Source organism: Octodon degus, unplaced genomic scaffold, assembly GCF_000260255.1.
Source record: "Octodon degus isolate 3935 unplaced genomic scaffold, OctDeg1.0 scaffold00278, whole genome shotgun sequence".
Classification (NCBI taxonomy): domain Eukaryota; kingdom Metazoa; phylum Chordata; class Mammalia; order Rodentia; family Octodontidae; genus Octodon; species Octodon degus.
The window spans coordinates 1569518-1595996 of NW_004524854.1; the positions used below are offsets into that span (position 1 = coordinate 1569518).

General features: G+C 36.0%; 1 pseudogene; it reads right to left on the reverse strand.

Moving 5' to 3' along the window:
- Window positions 1–24172: 24172 nt before the first annotated feature.
- On the reverse strand, window positions 24173–25542 carry LOC101587563 (annotated as a pseudogene).
- Between the last annotated feature and the right edge of the window lie 937 nt (window positions 25543–26479).

Sequence of the window (26479 nt, forward strand, 5' to 3'; positions counted from 1 at the left end):
ATATATATCCAGCCAAATAGATCAGCAGATTAAAGCACCTGCAAGCAGGTTCAGGGACTGCAGTTTCGGTTTTGGGGCCTGCCGTGCTGGCCCCGCCTCTGGGGTGCACTGAGATGGCAATTGGGACTGGGCGTGGTGGCACGCACCTGTAATCCTAGCTCTTGGGAGACTGTAAACAGGACGATCACTACGAATCCAATCTAGTAGTGAGAACCTGAACACCCTGTAGACCCTTCCCTAAGAATAAATATAAATAAATAAATATCAAGAGCCTTCCTTAAATTACAGCTTTATTACACCATATTTTTCACATTCTCCAAGTCTGATTTTTTATAATATATGGTGAGCCTCTAGCCAAATCTAACCAGTGAAATCTTCAAAACCATTTCACTGCTCAGGTGTTTAAGTGCCTGCTCATACAAAGGCAGTCAGGAGCAGGATACTGCGGTTTGATCCCCAGCTCCACCTGCCTTACTGAACATGCCCTTCAGGCAGCCTGAGCCAAAAAAAAAAAAAAAAGAAAGAAAATCCTTTGGGCAGGCCGAATAGCTCAGGGGATTAATGCGCCTGCAAGCAGGGGCAGGGGCTAGTGGTTCAATCCCAGGGTCTGTTGTGCTGCCTCCGCCCCCAGGGTGCACTGAGATGGCGTTTGAGACTGCGTGTGATGGCGCACCTGTAATCCTAGCTCTTGGGAGACTGGAAACAGCTTGATCACTACGAATCCAATCTAGTAGTGAGCCCCTGAACACACTGTAAACGCTTCCCTAAAATACAATAAATAACTAAATAACTAAATAAATAATAAAACCATTTCACTGCACAGAGGCCTAGCTTCTTGCATAGAAAGACAAGATTTGACTATCAGTCACATTAAAGTACATGTCCTTAACTCTAAACTACTAATGCAGCTCCATGAAGAGATGGATGTAGAATACACATGACTTCTCATACCCATAAGAAAGATTACTTTCTGAAACTCAGTGGCCACAGTTCTTTTAAAAGAAAGCAGCCATTTTATTGTGCTATTAATTAAAAAACCCTTTATACACATACTTCACAACCAGCCCCACAATATGGCCATAGCTCTTATGCAAAACACTGCTTTGTAATTATATTCATATGAATATACAGGATACTTCAAAGATTTCTTTTAGAAAAATGGTTATCACTGGCATTACATTTCACTATTGAAGAATGGGTTGCAAAACTTGTGTACTCCTGTGGTATATGCAGCATGTTCAACCTGCCAATTCAGAGGAGAATGACGACTGTGTTGAATTTGATGGGTAAAGTGTATGTATTCAGTGCCAAACTGGACTCATGAAGGCAATGAGTGAGCATTAGTTTTGATGTGCTCCAAATGTTGGCATGCATGTTTAAAGAGACGGAGCCAGGCCACTCTCCCAGTTGGTGCCTGATCATCTATCTCAGCTTTCAAAAGATTTGAGCCTTAATTTCCAATAACAAAAAATCCCAAATTGGGAAGGAATGGATCTGTGGCCCATTTGTGAATAAATGAGGTGAATCACTTTGTTCTTTGAGAGGATCAAAGGCTTGAAATTGTAAATGTCAATGGTCTTAAAAGTATGTTTGAGATGACTTTGAATCTCCATAGGTTCTGGGTTACAATCAAGCAAAATATCCTGGGACTGCTACAAAAGCACTGAAAAGCCTACTTTCATTTCCAAAATGCTGTTTGTGAAGCATCATTTTCCTCAGTGACAGCAAGCAAAGTGTGATTATGGTGTAGACTGGACATAAGCAACATACTTCAAGGGTCACATTTTCCATAACCTCCAGATGGAGCTGTCTAGTTTCTGAAAAAAGAAGGTCAAGCATTGCACGGCATCTGCCTTATTGCAAGGAATATAATTATTTCATTGTGTATTACAATTCAATTGATAATTTATACATAAAGTGCAAAATAATTATGAAGTGTTTATACATGAATCATCCCAAAACCACTCCCTCCATGGTACGTGTAAAAATTGTTTTTCATGAAACTGGTCTCTGATGTCATAAAGGTTGCAGACTATTGCTCTAGCAAATCCAATAACTCTGAGAAATTTAGTCCTTATATTGAATGATTACTTGTTTACAATAACTAATATGGTTACAGTACCCTTGCTTGAACTCCACTATAGAAAAGGCAAGTTTGAGACATCTGTTAGACATACAAGTAAGGATATTGAAAGGCCATTATAGAGACCTTGAATTTAAAGTGAAAGAAAAGCTACAGTTTTAATACATTTAGAAAATGACAAACTAGTCAATGAAGTGAATGTAGATAAAGAACAGAAAAGGGACACAACCATTAAGTTTCCAACTTGTTAGATAAAATATTTTAGAAGCCAAATGAGTAATGACCTAATTCACAATAAGGAAGTGATTAATAGGTCAACTAGAGAATGCTAATGCAACTAAAATAAAGCTAATAATTACCTATTGAATTTAGCTTTTTGGAATCTTTACAAAAGAAGTTTGGGGCAATGGTATGGGATGTGGATGGAATGAAATCTTGATTAGCTAGGAAAGTGAGTTGGGAAGCTGACAGTCTGAAAAGAATGGGGGATATGTCACAAGATCAGTACCTGATCCTGTAAGTAAAATGAGTTTCAAAGTCTAGTGGCAGTGTATTGGCTAGAAAGGCAGAAGACAGTGTGACTGTAATAATAGGAAGCAGAAAGGACACTTTCTGTCTCCATTACTTTTCTCTTATTGCTGGGACAAGAACGTGACATGCAGAATTAGTGAAGAAAATGTTTATTTAGTCCAGAGTTAGTGGGGATTTCACTCCATACTTAGCTGGCTCCAAAGAAGGGAGGCAATGACAGTGGCACTAGAAAAGGATAAAACAGAAAGAACAACAGGAAGGAGTAAAAGCAAGAATGGCTAGAGAGCAAGTCAGTCTCCTTTATCTTGTATTCAGGTTATATGCCCAAGGCCAGACGTAGCACTCACACCCATAAATCCCAGAAGCACTTACACCCATAATCCCAGTAGGACTCACACTCATAATCCCAGCACTGGATCATGCATTAATCACAAAATCTAGAAGTCCACCCTTTTATAGCATGATGCCTTGTGGGGACAAATACACACAAACAATAACATTTGGACCTGGGCCCCCAAAGACATATGCAAATCCCTTTGTGCAAAAGGCATTTTAGTCCGACTCTAAGAGTTACCAAAGTCCTAACAGTTTCAGCAATGCTGAAAAGTCCAAGTCCCAAGTTTCCTTCAAGATCTAAGTTAAACTCTTAGCTATAAGCTCCTTTCCAAATGAAAGTTAAACACTTCAAACTTTCAAAGGTATGAGATCAAAATTATCATTCCAAAGGTCCACACAGTAGGATACAAAGCATTGGGATCAAAACAAGTCCCAAATCCAGAGGTCAAACATTAAGTCCTATAGTTTCCTGTGGAACATTGGAAGCAATCTGTGGGAAATTGTGACATCCATGTGGCTCTCCTCCTATGACACTCTTGGTGGTAGTTCTCATGGCTTCTCTCTCAGCCTGGCTTTTCTCCCTCCTTGCAGTTTCCCTTATGCAATCCACGTCTCTAACTTTTCCAAACTTCTGGGGTTTTCACTGCATGCTCAGCTTCTCACACTCTGCTTCACACACTACCCTTTCAATGATACACTGACTGGCCTCCCAGGGCTTCTGAAATTGAGGTGGAAGCCTTTTAAACCTCAGAACTCTTGCATTTTGCCTGCACCTGAAACTAGCACCACATGGATGATGACAAGGTGTGCTGCCAGCTGAAGCAGTATCCAGGCTCTTTTCTCTCTTGACTCTAGTGGTTGAGAGCCTGGATCGCTGAGCACTCTGAAATTGATTCTGATAAACAAATTTTTTATGCTAGCATCATTCTGAAATGTGGTGCTTTGCAGCTTTCTCTCCAAGGCAAAGTCCCTTATTCTTGCAGTCCTGAGGCTTCCAAGGACAGATACACACTCCTATGATATACTCTAGCTATCTTTTCCATTCTCCTGGTTTTTTTTTTTCTCTCAGTAATGGAGATCCTCTCAGCTCTGGGCCATGGCTTTTCTGTTGCTTCCTTTCTGACCAAACTCATATTTTCAATCATCCTGCTGGTCTTTGCTCTTGATTCTCAACATATATCTGCTAAAGGCCCACAACAATAGTCATGCCACTGCTTCAACACACAACTGCCTTGAAATTTCATTTGTAAAACTAAGCAGTCTACCACACTTAACCTTGGTCTCAAGAAATTTCCCTGGGGGTGGGTGGCTCAGTGGAATAAGTACTTCCCTGGCAAGTGCAAGGACCCGAGTTCAATCCCCAGTTACGCAAAAAACAAAACAAACAAACAAACAAACCCCCCCCCAAAAAAAAAGAAAGAAAGAAATTTCCCTAGACATGAGCAAAATGTAGACAAATGTTCTGCTAAGCCAAAACACAAGTCATCTGGAGTCCAACAACCAATGCAGTTCTTCCCAGCAAAAAATCTCCCCAATCTGGTTTATGCAGAATTTCTATCCACCTTCTGCCGATCTGAGCTCTGACCAGAATCTCTGATACAGAACAGCTGATGCTGTTCCAGTGCTGTTCTTCTAGGTAACAACTCCAAAACATTCCTATCTCTTCTCATAAGCCATTGCCAAACACTTATAATCCACATGACCAGGTTTACTGACAGCAATGAACTCACTTCTCTGGTACCAAATTCTGTCTCAGTTACTTTTCTCTCATTACTGGGACAAATATCCAACACCAAAAATCAAGGAAGTGAAGATTTGTTTAGCTCACAGTTAGTGGAGTCTTCATTCTATACTCAGCTGGCTCTAAGGCAGAGTGGCTCGTAGTAGAAGGCAGCAGTTCATGGTGGCAGAAAACCGCAAAACAGCAAGAGCAAGTATTCCCACATTCAGTCTCGGTGGCCAGCTCAGTGTACCCAGGGGTGGAGCTGGCACAGCATGTGGTGCTGGGAATTGAATCCCAGTCCTTGTGCTTGCCTAAGCAGGCACTTAGTCCACTGAGCTACCTCACTAGTCCTCTGTAATGTCTTCTTGAAAAAGATTGTAATTCACAAGCTATGGGAGAAAAGCCATATATATTTTGTACATTTTTCAAAAGATATGAAAAAATTTAAATAAAGTACACATAAGACTTGTGAAACCAAGTAATTGCCACACAGCGTTCAGAAAGAGAGATGTGTACCTATAATATAAAGAGTTTTTACATACTAAAAAGCAGGCAAATAATTCAGTGGAAAAATGGGCAAAAGAATGAATAAGAAGTTTACAAAATGAGAAATTCAAATTTTCAAAGTGAATTAAGCAACACTGAAGTTTAAGATTTATGGAAATGCAAATAAAATAATGAAGTATTAACTACATGACTGGCAAGAAATGTAAAAATTACTGCCTCTGTTTATTATGGGGCTAAAGGGATAAGGACATTGTATTCTTAGCTACTGCTATTAAACTGTGATTTTCTAGTCTTCTAGCAAAGAAATTTTATATCCATTAATATTTTTAAGCATATATATATACTTTAGTTTGTTAATTATACATTTGGTGATTCTCTACAAATGAAAAGCTCAGTTTAAGGAGCAAAGTACATCTTCAGTAATAAGAAAATTGTTAACTAAATTATAGTCATGTAATTTTGAATTATTATACAACCATTAAAGAGAATTAAATTAGACCTTTTCTGAGTGGTGAATGGGGGAATTTCCTATGGTTAACTTTTAAGTGAAAAAAGTACCAAGCTATATATAATTGAATTTTATAAGATGGTGATGAGAACAACTCTCCTGTTAAATTGTGGAATGTAAGTCCATATGTAATTGTATGAAAATGGAGAAAAATATACTATATTTAGTAAAGAGGGGAATTGGACAAATGAAAGAGGGACACAAGCAAAATGGTAATAGAAAAATGACAATGCTGTATATGGTTAGATTTCTAAATTTCTGTGTAAAATTATGTAACTGTTTATTCTTATTTTTTAATTTTTTAAATTTATTTTCTTCACATTCTGTAGGGACTTAAAGTTGAACATATCAACATTTGATGGAAAATATCTGTTCCATGCTATGTATAAGATGTTTGATATTCGGACAGTGAGGTTAAGCTCAACTGTCTATGTTGTAGAGTAACAATATCATTAAGCTTCTCTTCTGGAGGGTTAACAGCCTAAGTTTGCAGACCAAAAATTAGAGAAAAAGAAGGGCTGCAAGGACAGCCAACACTTTGGCCCTAGCCTTTCAAGGTCAATGAGGACACAGGACATAGCGAACCTGTACTGTAACACCCTGTAACTCAATTGTGTCCCAAATTTTCTGATGAAGGAGATTATGGGGCCACAGAGGAAAGTGATTGATGATGTAGAGTGTGCCTAAGGAGAGTCACATGGAGGGAAAAAATTCTCTCAGGCTTTCACAGAGAGCACATTGGCCAAGCAATGGCCATGACTCATCCACATGGCTGACACTGACAAAGGATCTACAAACTGCAGTACAGGATTTCAGGATAAATCCTGAGGGGATTTGACTGTCCTTGTCAGATATAAAAGTTACATTTCTTGTGATACAGGTCTTGCTTTCTCTTTGTCTTAACCATCCAGCAGAAAAGTATAAAAATGAGGTATTTAAAGTAAAGCTATATTAATATGCTGAGCTGTAAAAAGCTCAAGTCAACAACTTCTGACATTGCCAATCCTACTGACAACCCACTACTATTATGGACTATTGGACTATATTAGAATATTTTGCTGAATTCATGCACCTACAATATTTAAATGACAATGTAATACCCATTTTTGACAAAATGAAACAAAACAAGGGGATACAAATGAAGGACTATTTTGTATCTGTATATTCACAATAGGATAGACATACAGCTACTTTCTCTAAATTCAATGAATAGAAACATTTGTACTAATAGTGTTTGTGGACAGAATATCATGTCTGCATCTTATACAATGAATAACCACTAAGAAGACAACAATATGCAGTGTATTAGATATTGAAACTGTCCTACTAATCAGTTTTGAAACTGTCTCATTGTTATTTGTTTCTCTATAAAATTATTGAAAAAAAAGTGACATAATTGAACAATATATCAACAAACTGAAAGGCATGTTAGGGAGTAGTTAATAAAAGGAGGAAGCTAATTTCAAATGTAAAGTGTATCCTTGATTGTAGATTTCATGGTATATTATGTAAAAAGACATTCTAAATATTAATTACTTTTATACATTAATAGTGCATTTTCTTTAAGTAACCAAAAGATGATCTTGGGCCAACCAGATAGCTCAGCTGATTGAAGTGCCTGTTTAGGCAGATGTAGGGGTCTAAACATGGATCCCCTGCATGCCATGCCTGCTCCACCCACAGTACGTGCTGAGATGGTGAATAAAACTGGGCGTGGTGGCATGTGCCTGCAATTCCAGTACTTGGGAAGTTGAAAACAGCAGAATCACTACAAGTTCAATCTGTGTACTGAGACTGTGTAGACCCTGAACTAACTACAAAAAAAGTTATCTTTCTGAGAGATAAAGAATCCACGTAATATGTTTTTCTAGTCACAGGTACCAGTACTGTCCTTTCCAGCCAGTATTTGTATTTTTCCTTGAAGATTATTTGAGGATTTTAAACTTGAGAGGAGCTAAAAATTGTGAAACATATGGGGCTGGTGAGATGGCTCAGTGGTCTAAAGCACCTACTTAGAACAAGCTTAGCAAAGCACACAGGGCCCGCGGTTCAATCCCCCAGCACCACATGCCAGCCAGCCCCGCCCCCTGGTGGGCTGAGCTAGCCACACACACACACACACACACACACACACACACACACACACACACACACGTAAATAAATAAAAAAATTAAAAAAAATTGTGAAACATACATACATTTGTGGAATGCTTCACCTAATAGCATATTTATACACTATTTGAAGTAGTTGATGACAGATATCATGTTTGAACTTTTCAGATTCTGACATGAATCCCATTTTTATTTTATTGAATTACACACAAAGATCAAACTGTGGCATAGGTCAAGCTTAGCTATTCTACTTTCATAGACACAAAATGTATTTTTACAGGATATTTCTAATGTGCTTATATGTTGCATTTCCTCACAAAGAAGTCTCAAATCATTCTCATCTGTTGTAGCCATTTTCATGCTTCCCTCCTCAGCTTGTAGGACAACAAAGGAAACTTCTTTTTTGCTAAACTGAATCATGTCGCTAATTTACAACCCCATGCTATTCCAATAGACTCATACATGTCTTTATAAGTGTATGTGTACACGTTTGTACAATTTTGCACTTCTATAGTAAGACTTTTCCTTCTCTAAAATCTGATGTCTTTATATTTTCTATCAATGTGACAAAACATTCGAAATAATTTCGGACTTTGGGTTTGTTTATGAGATATTCTTTCTTCCATTGTTTTATATGTTATCATAGTAATGCTGATTTACACTATTTATGTCAATTTCTTTGGACTACATTTGATAGAAAATGAAATTAATTCATTATAATTGTACACATCAATAAATGGCACTCCCACAGTCTGGAGGCAGGATATTCAGAAGATCCCTGAAAGCTCCTTGCTGCTGCTTGGCAGTAGATTCACTTTCCTTGCCTCCAGCCTCAGGCATCTACCAGCTTGCTCTCTCTAGAGTCTACACTATTTAAAAATGTCTTTCTTATGTGTTTAGTACAGGGTGCACAGGGTCTCACTACACAGATCAGACTTGTAGAGATCCTCCTGTTTTAATCGTCCCAAAAGCTGGGATTACAGGTGTGCGCCACCACATCCAGTCTCATTCTCAGTCTCACCATGTCCTGGGGGCGGGGCCAGCCTGGGACTCCGGGGATCCAACCCTGGTGTCTGCCTCTGTCTACACTGCCGCTTTAATCTGCTGAGCTATCTGGGTAGCCCTAAAAATTTCTCTCAAAATGAAATCATATAGGAGACAATATTTCCTAACATTTTGCATTAATTCAAATTATTGTGAATTTCAGTTATATTTTTAACATATTAATGGTTGATTTACTTTTATTTTTGAATAACAGTCCATTTTATGCATGCACCACTACATATTTCTTTCCCTTTTGGTGAACATTTGGCTTCACTCTACCTTTTGGTTATTTTTTTTAAGTTTTTTATTTTATTTTATTATTTGTTTTTCAAAATTTTATTGATAAACAGCAATGAGACAGTTTCAAATCAAATCAGAAGTACAGTTTCAACAAATAATACACTGCATATATTCTTCTTAGTGGTTAATTGCTGTACAAGATGCAGACTTGTGATCCTATTTACAAACACGATTAAAACAAATCATTCTATTCATTAAGAGAATACAACTATATATCTATCCCGACCACTTTGAATACACAGATACAAAATGGACATTCATCGGTATACCCCATTTTTTCTAAGTTCCGTTATTGAATATCATAGGTGTGTAAACTCAGCAAAATATTCTAAAAGAGTCCAGTAGCCCATAATAGCATTGGGTCTTCTGTTTAACTGGCAATGTCAGAAATTATTGACTTGAGTCCCCCACAGCTCAACATAACAGCATGGCTTTACTTCCTATATTTCGTCTTCATACTTTTCTACTGGATGGTTAAGACCAAGGTAAAGCAGGACCTATGCAACAAGAGTTGTAGCTTTTTGGTCTGAGAAGGTCAGTGAAATGCCCTCAGGATTTATCCTGAGATCCTGTACCTCAGATTGTGGAACCTTTGTCAGTGCAGTCATGTGGATGAGTCACGGCCAATGCTTGGCCAATGTGCTCTCTGTGAAAGCCTGAGAGCCTTTTGGTTATTTTGAACAAAGCTGCTGTGAGCATTCACGAGGCAGTCTTTATTTAGATGCTCGATGCACATTGTTCTGGCATCTTTTTTTTTTTCTTTTTTGGCACTGGGAATTAAACTCAGGACCTTGCACTTGCCAGACAGGTACTTATGCCACTGTGGTAATGCCCTGGCCCCTGGATGCACTTTTTAAAAAAATTTTCTTTGATTGAACCTGAGAGAGATATTTCTAGGTTGTATACTAAATGATTAACTTTATATGAAACTTAGAAACTGTTTTTATTACCACATTATATAAGGGATCCATTTTCTTGACCTCCTTAGCAATATTTGAAATTAACTCCAAAGTTGAGCTATTCTAGTTAATATACATAAGTAAATTGTTTAGAGTTTAATTTGAATTTCCCCATTAACTAGTGGTACTGAACAGATTTTTAATTGCTTATTCATCATACATATTCTTTAAAATACGTATTGTAATAATTTTCTTATTTTATTAGGCTGCTTTATTTTAACTTTATTGGCAATGTTCTTTTGTAATTTGGATACTTTTGTCAAATATATGTATTGCGAATGATTTCTCACACTATATATATTACCTTTTCATTTTCTTATCATTGAATTTACAAAACCAAAAGTTTTACTATTGGTAAAGTCTGATTTTTTGGTACTTTTTTGTCTTAGGGAATCTGTGCATTTCAAAGTTTTAAAGATTTTTTCCTATCAACTGTTTGACAAATTTTTGTTTAATTCTTTCTAAGTCCATCATGTTTTACAATGAACTTACATATTGAGTAAAGTTCCTTTTTTGCTAATTACATGGTTATTTCAGTATAATTTGATACAATAGCTGTATTTTCTTGAGTTATCTTATAGCTTCTGTCAAAAATCCATATGCTTGGATATATTAATGGGCTCTCTAGACCATTTCACTGGGCTATGCATCAGTGTTTTTTATAAAAGTTAAACTATCTTGAAATCAAATAGTGTTAAGTTCTCCAATTTTGTTATTTTTTAATATTATGTTAACCTTATGTATTACTCTGTGTTTCAATACATATCTGAAAAGTGGGTTATCTCTATAAAATACTTTGTGGGATTTTTTTTCATGATTTTTTAAAATGTATTTAGGACAGGATCTACAGAGTCTCACTAAGTAGCTCTGACTCACAGTGATTCTCCTGTTTTCAGCCCCCAAGTACTGGGATTACAGGCATGTGCCATCATGCCCAGTCTCAATCTCTATCTCAGCACACCCCATTTGTGGGGCTGGCACAGCACACCAGGCAGGGATCGAACCCCAACTGCTGTTCTCTGCGTAAGCAGGTGCTTTAATCTGCTGAGCTATCTGGTAGGCCCAATTTTATTAAATTGATTGAGTAATTTGAAGTTAATCTTATGGACTGGTGAGGTAGTTCACTTGATTAAGAGACTGCTTAAGTAAGCAGAGGGACCAAGGTTTGATTTCCAGCACTACATGAAGTGCCAGCCCTGACCCCAGGCCCACTGAGATCACCTTTAATCCCAGCACTGGGGAAGCTGAATATCAGAGGACCACTATGAATTCAAGCTGCACAGCTTGAATTTATGACATTTCTGTCATAAATGTGCTGTAGTACGCAGAATATTGGTATTACTAATATCTTCTAAGTAGTTTTGTTTGTGCCATTGTATTAATACACAAGTTTCACCTTTCAATTGTCCATTTTTATATTCAGAAATACAGTTTATTCTTGTATTAATCATGCATCTAGAATCCTTGATACATTTCCTTATTGGTTAAGCAATTGGTTTGCCATGTACCAAATACATTAAAAAATGAAATTGATTTTCATCATAACAATTGAGTATTCTCATCTGAATGAAAAGAGATCCAGAATATCAATAGCAATCCTGGGAAACAAAGGAAAGGCAAGAGGTATCACAATCTCTGACCTGAAATTATACTATACAGCTACTGTGATAAAATCATCATGGTACTGCCATTGACAAAGACCTGAGTGTCAGTGAAACAGATTAGAAGATGTAGACACAATTGCAAATGCACTCAGCACCTTATCTTTGACAAAGGGGTCAAGCAGGCTGACTGGAAAAAAGATAGCTTCTTTAATAAATGGTCCTTGAAAAACTGACTTTCCACATGCCAAAGGCTAAAACTAGGCCCATGCCTATCACTGTGCACAGAGCTACAGTTAAAATGGATTAAAGATTTAAATGCTAAAAGAGAAGCATTAAATCTTCTGGAGGAAAATGTGGGTAGAAATCTTAAAGACATAGCAGTAGGTAGAGAGTTCATGAACAAAAACCAAACTGCATAGGAAATACTTCAAAGAATCAACAACTGGGATCTCATCTTTTCAAAAAGCTGTACTTCAAAGCAAATCTCCAACAGAGTAAAAAGAAAGCCAACAAACTGGGAAAAATTATTGATGACTGTCCCTCTGACAAAAGTCTTCCATCTACAACCTACAAGGATTAAAAAAACAAAAATATCAGGCACCCAAATTCAAAGACCCAATCAACAAATGGCCATCTGGTATGAATATATACTCAGAGAAAGAAATACAAATGGCAAATAAATATATGAAAAAATGTTCAATATCATTGGTCATTAAAGAAATGCAAATTAAAACAACACGGAGATTTCATCTTAGCCCAGAAAGAATGGCTAACATCAAGAAGTCAGCCAATAACAATACCTAGGGAGGCTGTGGAGAAAAAAGAACACTTCTGCATTATTTTGGGAGTACAGATAGGTACAACCAACATGGAAATCAGTGTGGAGATTTCTTAAAAAGCTAGGATTGGAGATCCCATTCAAACCAGCTATTCAACTCCTAATATTTTTCCAGAAGAACTGAAAACCTTGTAACACAGCAATTTATGTACACTTATGTTTGTGGCAGTGCAATTTGTCATAGCTAAATCCTGGAAACAACACAGATGCCCACCAACTGAAGAATAGATAAAGAATATGTGATATTTTTACACAATGGAGTATTATTCAGCTATCAACCAGAATATATTTGAATCTTTTTTGGTAAATGGATGCAAATAGAGAACATACTCTTAAGTGAAATAAATCACATCCACATGTGCAAACATTGTATTGTCTCCTTAGTGTGAGAACCTGTAAGAGAAAATGAAATCTGAAAGGTAAAATAGACACTGGTAAAAAGGAATGAACTTATTGAAAATGAAAGAGTTACTGAGTTGAGGAGAAGGATAAGAGAATGAGTAGAAAAAAGAGATTTATCTATGTATGTAAGCAGGATGGTTTGGACACCTGTACTGTGCATTTGTGCTGGCCTATGGAAGGGAGCAGTGAATGCTTTAATTTGTTTCATCTCCTTTTCTCAATTGCTTTTTCTTTTGTCTTCTTAATTTCTTATACATTTCTTTTTTTCTTTGTTATTCCAATTTTACGTGCATATATCTGATAATATGAATAACTGGCTGGAAGGCAACACTATTAAATAAATAATATGAAATGTAAATTAAATTGTTAAGTGAAAATATATATCACTTGTAATTTTTTCTGCTTGAATTCTAATTTCTATTCTTTTAAAAAAAAGCAATTCTTTATTCTGGTGTATCAAAGCATCTTATCTCTACATTTCCTTCAAATTTCTTTCATAAATGTGCTGTAGTACTCAGAATGTTGGTATTACTAATATCTTCTTAGTAGTTTTGTTTGTGTCATTGTATTAATACACAAGTTTTACCTTTCAATTGTCCATTTTTATATTTAGAAATAGTTTATTCTTATATTAATCAGGTATCTAGAATCTTTCATATATTTTCTTATTGGTTAAGTAAGTTTTTTGCAGATGCTTTATAATTTTCTATACAGATAATAATGTACATATAAAGTAATTTTGAAATTTTCCTTCACAATTTCTATGGATTGTGCTTAGTTGTCTTTATTTTTATTGCACAAGACCATTATCACAAAGTTGAAAATTCTTGAACTTTTTTAGTTCTGTTAATAACTTGTCTCTATGGAACCATGGGGGTACTTAACTATGAAATATTTTTCTGCTGTGGATAAACTCTTTTTAGTAAGTTGATACTAAAATGCAAACGTGATTAGAATTAGAAAAGTTCAAATAACAATCAGATATTGTCTTGTATACCTCTGATTTCAGATAATGTATGACTGCTGCTCACTATACTTTTGTAAATAACACTGGCCACATTGGAAAGTCTTTAAAATCTGCTTTTGGAAAATGACCAAACAATAATTTACATTATTCTTACACTGTATCACATTGACAATTCACTTTTTTTGACAAGGCAAGCAAAAAACTAGAAATTACCCATGCAGATATAATACTATATCCTGCAATTTACAGTCCATCATACTTTGGTAAAATTATATATAGTTGAATTCTGAAAATTTGAAAAGATATCAAAAGATATTTATAAAGAATTCGAAGTATTTTGGTAATTTGTTTAGTAATAAAATGAGAAAGAAAACAACTAATTAAAAGGTAAACTAAAGGACTCATTCCACTATTATGAACATAGAAAACTGAGATTCATTCATTGCATTTCATCAAAGGTTTGGTATTCAGTTAACTAAATAAATCACCGAGAACCATGAACTATTTACAAATGTGATGCTAGTCATAGTGGTCCAAGCCTGTAATCCCAGTACCTTGGAGGCTGAGGTAGGCAGATCTATGTGAGTTCAAGACCAGCATGGACAACAAAGTGAGCTCAAGAAAAGCTTGAACCACATAGCAAGATTCTATTTCAAAAAGACAGAAAAAAAAGAAAAGAAAAAGAAAAAAGAAAGAAAGAAAGAAAGAAAAGAAAACCCAAAACAATAACAACTAAAAACCCCTCAACAACACTCCAATGACAACACCCAAATTCGTTGAAATCTGTGAATGAGACAAAATTTAAAAAAAATCCTGATAATTGAAAGACCTTTAAATTGGATTAGATAGTATAATATGTCAAAAAATATTCTAGTAAAAACTTTTGATTTTGCATTGCAAGACAATTCAGAGCTGTGGGCTGTGGTGCCCATCGATAATCTCAGCTACAAATTCATAGGCTAAAAGTCAAAGAATGGAAAACAATACTACATGCCCCAGCACCTCAGAAAAAAACAGGGGCAGAAATCCTGTTCTCAGACAGTCTCAACGTCAAACCAAGAATGATCAAATGAAATAAAGGCCACTATATACTGGTTAGGGGAAAAATTCAAGAGGAAGAGGTAACAGTCGTAAACATGGAAGCACCAAGCACGGGAGCACCCAACTATATAAGACAAATCTTAATGGTCATGAAAAATCTAATATCCAATAACACATTCTTAACAGGAGACCTTAACAGCCCCTTATCCCAAAAAGATAGGTCAATCAGACAAAAAATTAGCAAAGTAATAGCAGAACTGAACCAGAGCTTGGAACAAATGAACTTGATGGACATATACACTGTGTTCCAACCAAACACAGCTGAATACACATGTTTCTCAGCTGCACATGGGTCATTTTCTAAAATAGACCACATACTGTTCCATAGGTCATGCTTAAATATATACAAGAAAACAGAAATTATTCCATGCTTATTATCTGACCACAGTGCAAAGAAACTGAAATAAATGACAAACTAAACCAGAAAACCCCCTAAATACATGGAAATTAAGCAACACCCTACTCAGCAACCAATGGGTCACAGATGTGATTAAACAAGAAATTTAACAATATCCACAATTCAATGAAAACTCGACCACAACTTATTGGAATTTATGGGATGAGAGGAAAGCAATTCTCAGAGGGAAATTCATAGCTGTGAACTCACACTTTAAGAAAACAGAATGGAAACAAATAAACACCTTAATGTACACCTCCAACATCTAGAAAAGGAAAAGCAAAACAAACACAGAGCCCAAAGATGGGAAGTAATCATAAAGATTAGTGCAGTAATTAATTCAATTGAGATGAAGAAAACAGTTCAAAGAATTAATGAATTGGGGGCTGGAGGATAGCTCAGTGGAATAAATGTTTCCCTGGCAAGCCCAAGAGATGAGTTTAATCACCAGTTCTGAAAAAAAAGTGGAAGAAAAAAAATCCAAGACCAGCCTGGCCTATAAAGTGAGCTCAAGGCCAGCTTGAACTACATAGCAAGTCCTTGTCTCAAAAACAACCTCACACTCAAAAAAAAAATAATCACACAAAAAATTAATGAATCAAAAAGCTGGTTCTTTGAAAGACTAAAGAATATTGATAAGCCTCTAGTTAACCTCATCAAAAAAGAGGAAAGAAACACTTAAATACAAGCAATAAGGAATGAAAAGGGTTCAATCTCCACAGACCCAGTGGAAATTCAGAAGAGTATCAATAGCTACTTTGGTAATCTTTATGCTCACAGAATAGAAGACACAGACAAAATGGACAGATTCTTAGAAAGTTAGAAATTGCCAAAATTGGATCAAAAAGATACACAACTCTCAATAACCCAGTAACAGCTAATGAAATATGAAATGTAATAAAAAGCCTGCACACAATGAAAAGTACAGGTCCTGATGGATTCACAGCTGAATTCTAAAAGAAATTTACAGAAGATCTAATCCGTACACTCCTCAAACTCTTCAATGAAATTGGAAAGGAAACAGTTCTCTGAAAATCATTCCAGGAGGCAAGTATTATACTGATACCAAAACCAGGGAAAGACACAACTAAAAGAGAACTACAGGCCAATCTCCCTCATGAACATAGGTGCAAAAATCTTCAATAAAATTCTAGCAAATAGAATACAGAAAATCATCAAGAAGATCGTACACCATGACCAGTAGGATTCAACCCAGGGATGCAAGGATGGTTCACTATTTAGCAATCTATAAATGTAATAGACTATATCAATGGAGAGAAATCTAAAAACCACATAATCATCTCAATTGATGCAGAAAAGGCTTTTGACAATATTCAACACTCATTCATGTTCAAAGTCCTACAGAAAATTGGAACAGATGGCCTCTACTCCAATCTGATAAAAGCCGTCTATGAAAATGCAAAGGGCAACATAATTGTAACAGAAAAAAAATGAAAGCTTTTACTCTTAGATATTCTACAAGATAAGGATGTCTTCTATCACCACTCTTATTAAATATAGTTCTAGAATCATTAGCTAGAGATTAGAGAAGAGAAAGAAATAAAAGGAATAAGAATAGGTAAAGTAGAAGTTAAATAATCATTACTTGCAGATGACATGATACTTTACTTGGAAGACCCAAAAAACTCCACTAAGAAGCTACTGGAATTGATACACAAATTCAGTAGTACAGCAGGATACAAAGTCAATACCCAAAATTCAATAGCATTCCTCTACACAGATAACAAACACTCTGAGAGGGCAATTATAGAAAAAATACATTTTATAATAGCAATGTGGAAAATGAAATACCTTGGAATTAATCTAACTAAAGAAATCAAAGATCTTTTCATGGAAAATTGCAGTACTCCAAAAAAAGAGATCATAGAGGATTTCAGAAAATGGAAAGATATTCCCTGCTCCTTGTAGGAGGAACCAACATTGTGAAGATGGCCATACTCCCAAAATTGCTGTACACATTTAGTGTAATCCCTGTCAAACTATCAGCAACATACCTCTCAGAGCTGGTAAAAATCATTCTTAAAATTTATTTGGAACTAGAAGAGACCTAGAATAGCAAATCCTGGGCAACAAAGACAAGGCAGGAGGCATTAAAATTCCTGACTTGAAATTATGCTACAAAGCTACTGTGAAAAAAATCAACATGGTATTGGCAAAAAAATAGACCTGAGGATCAATTGAATAGATTAGAAGTGTCAGAAGCCTCTAAGAACACACTCAGCCACCTTATCTTTGATAAAGGGGCCAAAATGCTTACTGGAAGAAAGATAGTCTCCTTAATAAATGGCGCTGGATAAATTGGCTCTCTACATGCAGAAAATTAAAACTTAAACCAGGTCTATCATCATGCACTATGCTAATGTCAAAATGGATTGAAGATGTAAACATTAAAACTGAAACACTACATCTCCTGGAAGAGAAAGTAGGAGGAATTCTTGAAGACACAGGAGTAGGTAATGAGTTCATGAACAAAAATAAAGTTGCACGGGTAACACTTGAATGAATTAACAACTGGGACCTTCACTTATAGAGAAGTTTTTGCATGTCAAAAGAAATTACCAACAAAGTGAAAAGACAAACCCACAAATTTGGAAACATCTTGATTCGTAAGCACTCAGACAGAGGTCTGCTCTCTAGAATTTATAAAGAACTAAAAAATATAAGTACCGCAAAATTTAAAGAATCAATCTGGAAATGGGCGTCCTAGATGAGCACATATTTCTCATAGGACAAAATTAAAGAAGTGAATAAGTACACGAAAAAATGCTCCACATCACTAGCCATCCATTAAATGCAAATTAAAACAACATTGAGATAAAATCTCACCCCAGAAAGAATGGCTATGATAAAGAAATCAACCAACAAAAAATGTGGAGAGGCTGTGGGGAAAAAGGCAGCATTTTTACAGCTGTTGAAAATGTTGACTGGGGAAACAATTATGGAAATCAGTGTGGAGACTCCTTACTTAACTAAGAATGTAAATCCGGGGTGGGGGAACTACCCACTTGGGCCCCCCTCCTCTCCCTCTCTTGGGACAGGAGCTTTCATTCTCTCAATAAATATATTCTGCTCATAAAAAAGAATGTAAATCCAATTCAAACCAGCTACCCCTCTACTGAGAATTTTCCTGGAGGAACAGAAAACATCATATCACAATGATATAAGTGTACCTATGTTTAAAGCAGCATAATTTGTGATAGCCAAATTTTGGAAACAAGCAAAATGCCTGTCACCTGAGGAATGGATGAAAAAGATGTGGTATTTTTATAATGGAGTATTACTCAGCTGTAAAGAATGATAAACTCGAAACCTTTATATTTAAGTGGGTGCCACTTGAAGACATACTCATAAGTTCTATAAGGCAGACCCAGATGTGTTAATATCGTGTAGTCCCCTAGTATAAGAACTCAAAAGAAAAAGTATAAATAGAAATGTATAACACAATTAAAAGGAAAGCAAGAATTTAAGGATTAGACAACAAAGAGAGGGCAAGGAGAAAAGCTAGGAAACATGATAGGGGCAAAACCATTCATTTATATGCACAAGATGATCCTAAGAATCTTCGGCATGGTTTTGAATCTAGCAGTTAATTGGTAGGATTCTCATCATGACTAAGTATATATTCTGATACCTGTGAACTGAACCACTGCACTGAAGATAGCAATGTGTAATGGTAGGGTCATGCTTGAAATGCCTGTCATTCTGTTCTTCTCAATATGTACTGCTTGTCATTACATACCAACTAGTGCCATATTGTCTCTCAAGTAAATATTTCTTTAAAAAATAGGTAATAAGTGAAAAGAAGTGACAAGAAAAAAAAAGGCACAGGACTGTCCTGCTGCAATGCTGTATATGGTAAGATTTCTAATTCTCTTTGTAAAATATTCAACTGTTTATTCCTGTTTTTAAATTTTTTTTGTTTTTAAAATTTTTTCTTCATATTCTGTAGGGACTTAAAGATTACCATATCAATACTTGATGGAAAATACCTGCTCCATATTATGCCTAAGATGTTGGATTTTCAGACAGACTGTGAGGTTAAACTCAACTGACTATGTTGTAGGGTATTAACAATGAACTTCTCTTCTGGAGGGCTAACAACCTAAGTTTGGAAACCAAATATTACAGAAGAATGAGGGCTTCAAAGAGAGCTGACATTTAGGACTTAGTCTTTCAGTGTCAGTGAAGATTCTGTACATAGGAGAACCTGTACTGTAACATCATGTAACTTAGTTGTGTCCCAAATTTTCTGATCACAGAGATTATGGTGCCACAGAGGAAAGTGATTGATGCTGTAGAGTGTGCCTAAGAACAGTTACCTGGAGGGAAAACAGGCTTTCAGAGAGAGAAAATTAGTTAAGCAATAGCCGTGACTCATCCACATGGCTGACACTGACAAAAGAGCTTGAAATGTGGGGGCCTGGCCCTAGCTCAGTTCTTTAAGTGGCTGCTTCCACAAAGCTGTTAGCCTCAGGTTGCTGTAGTTCAATCCCCACAACTCAAGCCAGCCAAACCTGCCCTGAAGTCATTCGGAGCAAAAAAACAAAAAAACAAAAAAACAAAATCCTTATTCCATCGAGCCCCTCTTTCCTATGTCCCTTGCACATTGATAAATGCTTTCGATCACTTGTGGCACCAGCCTGTCACACGCCATGTCTTGCGATACCCCCCCCCCCGGGATCAAACTAGGCAGGGCCTCGCACTTGCCAGGGAGGGGCTTGTGTCGCTGAGCTGTCTCCCAGGCCCTCACATACCATGTCTTACACAACAAAATTCATGTAAGTGCACTGGGAAAATATTTGCCCAAAGCCAAACTATTTCTTTAAAATATCTCTACACATTTCTTTCTAAGAAAAAAAAAAAGCTTGAAATGTAAATTGTTAGATTTCCAAATTTCTGTGTAAAAATATGTAAATGCTTATTTCTATTTTTATTTTATTGCTTATTTTTTATTTTTTTCACATTCTATAGGGATTTAAAGTTTAGCATGTCAACAATTGTTGGAAAATACCTGTTCCATGTTATATCTAAGGCATTTGATAATCAGACAGCTAGTGATGTTCAGCTCAACTGCCTATGTTAGAAGCTTATAATATTAAGCTTCTCTTCTGAAGGTTTAAAAACTTAGGTTTGTAGACCAGAAAATTAGAGAAAAAGAAAGGCTACAAGTGTAGCCAACATTTTGTCCCTAGCCTTTCAAGGTTAGTGAGAACTCAGGACATAAGTGAAGTTGTATTGTAACATCCGGTAACTTACTGATGTCCCAAATTTTCTTTTCAAGGAGATTATGGAGCAACAGAGAAAAGTGATTGACGATTATTTACTGTGCCTAAGGGGAGTCACCTAGACAGAAAACATTCTCTCAGGCTCACACAGGGAGCAGATTGGACAAGCAATGTCAGTGACTTATCCAGGAGGCTGACATTTATAAAAGATCTAACAACTATTGTACTGTTTCAGGGTAAATCCAGAGGTGACTGACCTTGCCAGACACAAAAGTTACATTTTTTGTCACATAAGTCTACCTTTATCTTGGTCTTAACCATCCAGCAGAAAAGTATAACCACGTGGTATAAAAAGTAAAGCCATATTAATATGTTGAGCTGTAAAAGGCTCAAGTCAACACCTTCTGACATTGCCAGTTCTACAGATAACCCACTACTATTATGGACTACTGGACTAGATTGGATTACTTTGCTGAATTCACACACCTACTATATTTAAATATCAATGGAATACCCATCTCTTGCAAAACTAAAGAAAAAAGGGGATACAAATGAAGGACCATTTTGTACTTAAATATTTTGTATTTTCTTCAATGAGAAAAAAATTGTACTAATAGTGTTCAGACAAGATATCATGTCTGCATCTTGTACTATGAATAACTTTTATGAAGACAACAATAGGCAATGTATTAATTATTGTACCTGTCCTACTAACATGTTTCATGTTTTGAAATGGTCCCATTGTATTTATTTCTCAATAAAATTAATTGAAAAGAAAAGGTCATCTATCTGGAATTTATAAAAATCTAAAAAATATTAGGACCTCTCAATTTAAATAGCCAATACAAAAACTGTCATCTGAGATGAACACACACTTCTTAGAGGAAGAAATATGAGGAGCGAAGAAGTACATGAAAAGTGCTCCATATCACTATTCACTCGTGAAATACAAAGTAAAACAATGCTGAGATAGCATCTCCACACAGAAAGATTGGCTATCATATAGAAATGAACCAACAACAAATGTTGGGGATGCTGCCAGGAAAATGAATGCTTCTCCCCTGCTGGTGGGAATGTGTAGTGGTGCAACAATTATTGAAATGAGTGTGGAAACTCCTGAAAAAACTAGCATTGGAAATCCCATTCAATCCAGTTATCTGCCTTTTGGGAATTTTCTGAAAAGAACTGAAAACCTCATATCATAGTGAAATATGTGTACCTGTTTATAGAAGCACAATTTGTGATAGCCAAATCTTGGAAGCAACCAAAATGCCCGTCACCTTAGGAATGGATGAAAAAGATGTGGTATTTTTACACAATGGAGTATCATTCAGCTATTAAGAATGATAAACTGCAAGCCTTTATATTGAAGTGGATGCCACTTGAACATATACTCATAAGTGAAATAAATCAGACACACATGTGTAAATATGATTGCCTCCCTAGTGTAAGAACTCAAAAGAAGAAATAAAAATTGAAAGGTATAACACAACTAAATGGAAAGCGAGAATTTAAGGATTAAACAATGCAGAAAATAAAGGAGAAAAGTTAGAAAATATTGCATGGGAAAAACCATACATTTATATAAACGAGATCCTTAAGTGAATGGTCCTAAGAAACTCCATCAAGTTTTTGAAAATAGCAATTAATGGGTAGAAATCTCACCCCGACTAACTATATATGCTGATATCTGTGAACTAAACAACTAAACTGAGGATATCAATGTGCAATAGTAAAACCATGCTTGAAATTCCTATCATTTAATTGTTGGTTTTTTTTTTTTTACATTCTATAGGGGTTTGAAGTTTGTAATATTCAGGGTTGTTGGACAATAGCAGTTCCGTGTTATGTCTAATGCGTTTGATAATCAGATAGATAGTGATGTTAAGCTTAACTACCTCTGTTACAGGGTAATAATATGATTAAGTTTTTCTTCTGGAGGGTTAACAACTAAAGTTTGCAGACCAAAAATTACAGAAATAGAGGGGCTTCAAGGATAGACAATATTTTGGCCATATCCCTTCTAGTTCAATGAGGAACCAGAACATAAGTCAACCTGTGCTATGACATCATGTAACTCAGTTGTGTCCCAAATTTTCAGATTAAGGAGATTATGGGGCCAAAGAGAAAAGTGATCGATGATGTAGAGTGTGCCTAAGTAGTGTCACATGGAGAGAAAACATTCTCTCAGGCTTTCACAGAGAGCAAATTGGCCAAGCAATGGCTGTGACTCATCCACATGGCTGACACTGACAAAGGATCTACATGTTGCTGTATATGGCTCCAACATAAATCCTGAGAGGATTTGCCTGACCTTGTCAGATACAAAAGTTACATTTTTAGTTATATGGGTCTTGTTTTAACTTGGTCTTAAGTATCCAGAAGAAAGTATAACCACAAGGTATAAAAAGTAAAACCATACTAATATGCTGAGCTGTAAATGGCTCAAGTAAAGAAGTTCATACTATTGCTGGTTCTGTTGATATCTCACTTCTATTATGGACTATTCAACTATATTGGGTTATTTTGCTGAATTCAAATGTGTACCATATTTGAACTGGTATCAAGTATGAAAAGGTCCTTTAAAATCTTCTTCAAAAACAGCTTCTCTAACAACAATGGGGGGCCGGGGAGATGGCTCAGTGGAATAAGCGCTTCCCTGGCAAGCTCAAGGGCCTGAGTTCAATTCCTGGTTCTGAAAAAAAAAATGGAACACCCATCTCTGACAAAACAAAAGAGGGGATATAAATAAAGGACCATTTTTTAGTGAGTAAAAAAAAATACATATATACAAAATAGTTATAATAGATATACAACTACCTTCTATTAGTTCAATGAGAAGAAATATTTGTACTAATATTGTTTAGACAAGATAATCACGTCTGCATCTTGTCCTCTGAATAACTACTATGAACACAACAATATGCAGTGCATTAATTTCTATAACTGCCCTACTAACATGATTTGAAACTGTTTCCTAGTCATTTTTTCTCATTAAATGCATAAAAATAAAAAATAATAAAAATGATATTGTTTTCCTTTCTTAAAATGTGTGCTATGCATGAAGCATGTTTGTTCACTGAAAAAATTCAAGTGGCTGTCTTGTAAAGGTAAGGTCTTATCACACTGCAGGCAGTTAGACAACCAAAGAGAAGAAAACTAAAATTTAGAGAAACAAACTTTGTAAAAGAAGCCAATTTATTTGTTATTTATTTATTTATTTTTATTTTGGCAGAACCAGAGATTGAACTCAGGCCCTTGTGCTTGCCAGGCAAGCATTTATTCTACTGAGCTATCTACCTTTCCAAAGAAACCAATTTAAAGTCTGCAACATTCTCAATGATCTCACTGTCACAAAAACATTTTATAAAAATAGAATTTGTAGGTACAATGAAAGGTGAACAACTCACTACTCTCTAATAGTGTAAATGCTTCAACAGTCAATGAAAACTTGGATTAGTAAATAAACTAGAAGGCAAGATTCAATATGCCTTGTAAAATAAGTTACAGTATATCATGTCCTTGGTTATCCAATTCTGCTTTTATTTCCATAACTACTTGGTATATTTGTAAAACCAGACTTGACTCCATGGATTGCTCCAATTCCTGGAACTCCAAGTCCTTGATTCAACATGTTGCTGTGCAGTGTGGTCCATGATTAAGACCAATACCATAAGGCCTTGTTTGTGTGGTTAGAAGAACAACTTGGCTCACATTTTTTCCAGGGGTATTAAATGAAAACTCTGGAGGTGAACTACTAGGTTTAGTTGGAGTCTATGTGACAGGGTTCAAATCATCAATAGACATTTAAAAAAGGCTTTGGGATTATGTGATGGTCTGAGAAGTTTAGGACATTGACTATAACAGGCCCAGACACAAAGTCAAGCCTAATTCAATCATCCTTGAAAATCTGAAAGGTCAGAGTTGATACAAGGGTATAGAGACTGTTGATGACATGAGAAAGAATCATTTTTTCCATTGGCACACCTTCAAATTCTTACTTCTACTGAGCCAGCCAATGAGCCAGAACCTAGGGTCCCAAATGTTCATTTCAGACTTCTAAGACTCCATTCAAGTTAGATAGCTCTCTGAAAAGTTTGTCCAGCTGACTGAAAATATAGGGTTGTGCTTTCTGGAGCAGTACTTTGACACTGTACATGCTCATGGGGTACATAGTGCCAAATGTCATCAGGGAAATGACTATCATAGAAACAGTGTCTACTACCAAATAATTATTAACTTCAATGTGCATATGCAATAAAAAGAGCAAAGTCTCCTACAAAATCAATCAGAACAAATGGATTCATTCAGGGAAGATACCGCTGAGCCCTGGAATAATGCCACACAAGCTCCAACTCAGCTCTGCAACATAATCTTGAAGCCAGTTTATACTAGCAGCTCCAGAGACATAAGTGAAAGGTTTATTCTGAATAGAAAGTGTCGTGAACAGGTTGAAAGAGTGACAAAAGTGCTAACTAATAGTTTCGTGTGCATCTCAGGCTGCTCCAAAATGTGTACTGCACTTTCCTTAAAATATAAGGAGGTTTCCCCGTTGTGCGAAAACTGTGGCGGTGAATCCAGCTGAGACTTCTAATCTTGCAAACCCAAATGAATAGACAGGGCTAGGTTTCCTCATTATTACCCAATAACTTATTAAACATGCCATTAAACGAAAAAGATTAAAAATGATCAGGTAAACCTAGGCAGTTGAAGCTATACTACTAGTAGAACTGTACCACATAAGTAGGAAGCCGGTACATACCAAGCTCATTAAACCAAACAGCAGTATCTTCCATGACCATCAGTCCAGTGCTACAAATCTAAGTTCTTATAATAACTTGCCAGAAAAAGGATCTTTTTTAGTTTTTGAAAGAGATGAACTGTCCCTACGATAAGCAGTCACAGCTCCCAGCCAAAAATGCTCACAGACTGCTTTTGGATTGAAGCACTTATAATCTTTAGAAATAGAGCAAGGTAAAATAATATAAGTCTAAAGCTGTAACAAAACTAATTTACTAAAGTCTTACACCAGTAAGAAGTGATGAGAAATATAAGTGCACTTAAAAGACAAACTCCAGGCTTTTATAGGTAGATGGATGCAACTAGAGACCATACTCAAAATGAAACAAATCAGACCTGCATGTGTAAACACTGTTTTGCCTTGTTACATCACGAAAGAGTAAATAAAATGTGAGAGGTATAATAGATACTGTGAAAGGAAAGAAACTGTTCAGAGGGAAGGGGCAATTTCAATGAGGGAAGAGAGAAAAGAAAGAAGGATGAGAAAAATATATTTATATACACAGGATAGCTTAGATAATTGTACTGCTGATTTTTACTGTTCTATTGAGTGGAAAAATGCTTAATTTTTTTCTTTTTAATTTTTTGATCAGTTGTGCATGCTTATATGTAGTAGTCTGAACAACTAATTTGAAGACAACAATATGTAATATAACAACCATAGTTGAATTTCTATCATTATGTTTAGTGAGATTCTGTATTATTTTTATTTTTTTTACTACTTTTATTCTCTTTTTATTTATTTATTTTTGGCCTACTCAGCCTACCCTGTGGGCAGGGCTGGCATAGCATGTGGAGGTGGGGATGGAACTGTGTTCCCCTGCACCTTCAAAGCTTGCCTAAGCAGGCCCTTTAGACTGCTGAGCTATCTCCCTGGCTCATTTTATTCTCTTTTGTAAAAAGTAACAGATCACTGTGAGCATGAGAAAATACTCCCAGTGTTAAAACAGAATGAGGAGGACCCTTCAGATCGTCAAAATAACATCTGAAGTCAACAGAAATGGAATACAGATAACAATTG